Consider the following 3,209-nt stretch of genomic DNA (forward strand, 5'->3'; position numbering starts at 1 on the left):
ATAATCGAGCACATTCAAAACTATAAAACGGTGGCTGGGATATTTGGGAATAGTAAATGTGCCGGAAAATTTCCTGCACACAAACTACTGAGGCCAATAGAATTTTTGGGTCAACTTCGAACGATCATAACTCCCTTAATATAATAAACTGGGAGATCTGAGACCTATGAAAAGAAATATCTTTGAGTCTTCTTTCCAATGCAATTGGTTTCATCCAAATCCAACGTCTGAGTAAAGAGTTATAGTCGTTTTACTTCAGCCTATCAAAACAGATTTTTAGGGTCAACTTCAAACGGCCATAACTCCTTGTACAGGACGAACTGGGTGGCCTACTTTATATGAAATGAAATCCCTTTGAATTATACTTCTAACGATATCAATTTCACCCAAATTCGATATTGGAGCAAATAGTTATGGTCGATCTACTTTAGCTTATCGAAACAGTCCACCAAACAACAGATTTGACATTATTTAAATTTTAAAGGCATTTTGGTCATTTTCTATTATATTATGGACGGGAATTTGTGTATATATACATTTATATGAGTTCAAAAACTCATTTTCATCATCAATCATTGAGAAAGAACAAACCCTAGGCAAATTTGACCTATAAATTACTTTTGATTCAACCGTAGAAATTCCAAAGTAATTCGATAACTGCGTTTGTCATCTCGAGAGCTTTGAACGACACCTATTATTTGTGCAAAAAGGATTGTATAATCAAGAGGTGAATTCTAAGGTATAAATATTGTTTGCCTTTGTTCTTTTCCATATGTATATGTGTGATAGAGGATTATATGTATTAGTTGTTATTGAAAGGTGCTGGAAATAGGGTTATGGACTATTTTGCATGGTTTGGTTGTATTGAATTGTGAAAGGTATATGATAATTGAGTTATGGAAGGTGGATATGGTGATATACTATTGAATTGATTATTATTTATGTCTATGACTCAATTTGGTTTAATAGATTGGTTGGAAGGATAAATGAATCCAAACTTGATATTGGAGGATGTTGTATGAATATGCATGGCAGGTGAATGTAATTGGAGTATAAGAGGGTTAAAGTGACACCCTTTATGGTGTAATTAAGGCTTACTACTTAACCACCAGTTTGGTGAATTCAAATAATTAAATTGTGACGTTTGGTTGCTAATACTAGATTGCTATATATGTTCATTGTAGATAAGTAATTCGAAAAGATGGGAAGTCCATTTAGGACTAGTATTGAAGGTTGACAGTCAGGTATGTAAAGCATACTCTATACCATATCTTTGGCTTGAAAGTGAACAATTGTTCTATTAAGAAAGTTTCCAAAGTTATTCAATAACGTGTGATCCATAATGGTTTTGTATGATGTCCTACGTTACCAATGAACTTGTTTCCACCCTACAAGATGTCAAGACATTTCAATACTTACTTATATTCCAAATCTTATATGTTTATTGCACTAATGAATGTCAGAAGGTATCTGGTTACTCAAAAAAGATCCATGTGCTATTGATGAATCCAAAACGTTTCATTGATATACCAATAAGTTCCTACTTCATTGTTATGGTATTGATAACTCCAAAATATTTCATTGATGTGCCAATGAGTTCTTACTTAATGTGGTATTGATAACTCCAAAACATTTCATTGATGTGCCAATGAGTTCTTACTTCATTGTCATTGCATTGATGGTCTATTTATATGTCTCTTATTGATGTATCATTGTTTCAAAGTATCAAAAATACGGTGGCAACCAAAATAACAATCTCAAAGATTAATTGAACTAAGTGATGGAAGTTCTCTCTTATCGGGTGGTATCCCAGGGGCATAAGCCTATCATGGGTCGATCCCTATTTATGTGTTTATGGGTGGTATCCCGGGGGCATAAGCCTATCATGGGTCGATCCCAGTTGATAGGTACTGGAGGCAGCCTAATGGTCACAGTACAGTACAGTAATGATTACAAAGATGATAAGAACGAAGGTAAAGTGATTGACTAAATACAATGTACCCGTGTCACAAGTTCTAGTAAGTGTGGTCCACTCCTATTACGATTTATTCACTTATTTTTTTATTTCTATTGAGCTCCTATATCACATGTGATTATCTACAACTTTACATACTCAGTACATATTTCGTACTAACGTCCCCCATGGGGGACCTGCATTTCATACTGCAGGCACAGGTACCTCAGCTCATACACCGCACAAGTAGGAGTCAGGATATCCAGCTACTTTTGGTAAGCTCCAGTTTGCTTCGGGGCTTTCCGTGTCATATCCAGTCACTTTTGGTATTGTATAGAAGTTAGTTATATGGAGGGGTGTGTCCCGACCTTAGTTAAACTCTGTGTATTGTCTAGTGGCTTTGTAGACCTAATGTACAGTCAAGGTGGTATTTTATTAATAGACATGATGGCTCCAACGACCAAGTATTGTATATACATATATATGTGTGCTCGAGCTTATACAGGTGATTATTTTCTTTTATATATGACATGATGTTGTCCGAATTTTGGGTTGTCATAGAGGTATATATAGGAAGTATAAGGTTATGAGCTGGTTCTCCCAGGCCTCCTCGGTTATGGGTGCCAATCCGCCCCAATAGGATTTGAGGCGTGACAAAAGTGGTATCAGATAAGTTCATCCTAGTGAGTCTACAAAGTCGTGTCTACGTAGAGTCTTGTTCATCGGTGTGTCGTGCACCGCATCTATAAACAGGAGGCTATGGACATTTAGGAATTATTTTTTTCTTCATGTCTTAGATCGTGCGATAGAGCCTATATTGTATATGAAGTCATAGTTCACCACTGAATCCATTTATTTCTCTTATTATAGTAATGATGTCTGTTACTAGAAGCAAAAATATCGGTAAGCAAGTAGATGTGGCTACCAGAGAGGGGACTAGTAAGTCACCCACTAGACCAGCTAATCAAAGTGAGGCTCCAGCTGAGCATGCATCAGAAACTTCTTCCACTCTGGAAGAAATAAGGGGGAGGAGAACTATATCCCCAGAGCCACCTATTAATGCTGCTGATCAAGATCTTAGAAATGCAGTGCAACTTTTGACTGGTATAGTTGCTGGGCAAGCCATTCCTACCACGGGTTCTAGTGGTGCAGATTGGGAGGCTAGCCTTCGAACATAGGATTTTCTTAAGATGGATCCTCCTACTTTTACTGGATCAGATCTTAATGAGGACCCACAGGACTTTATTGATCAAAT

The sequence above is a fragment of the Capsicum annuum genome, chromosome 7 (assembly GCF_002878395.1).
Source record: "Capsicum annuum cultivar UCD-10X-F1 chromosome 7, UCD10Xv1.1, whole genome shotgun sequence".
In the NCBI taxonomy this organism is placed as follows: Eukaryota; Viridiplantae; Streptophyta; class Magnoliopsida; order Solanales; family Solanaceae; genus Capsicum; species Capsicum annuum.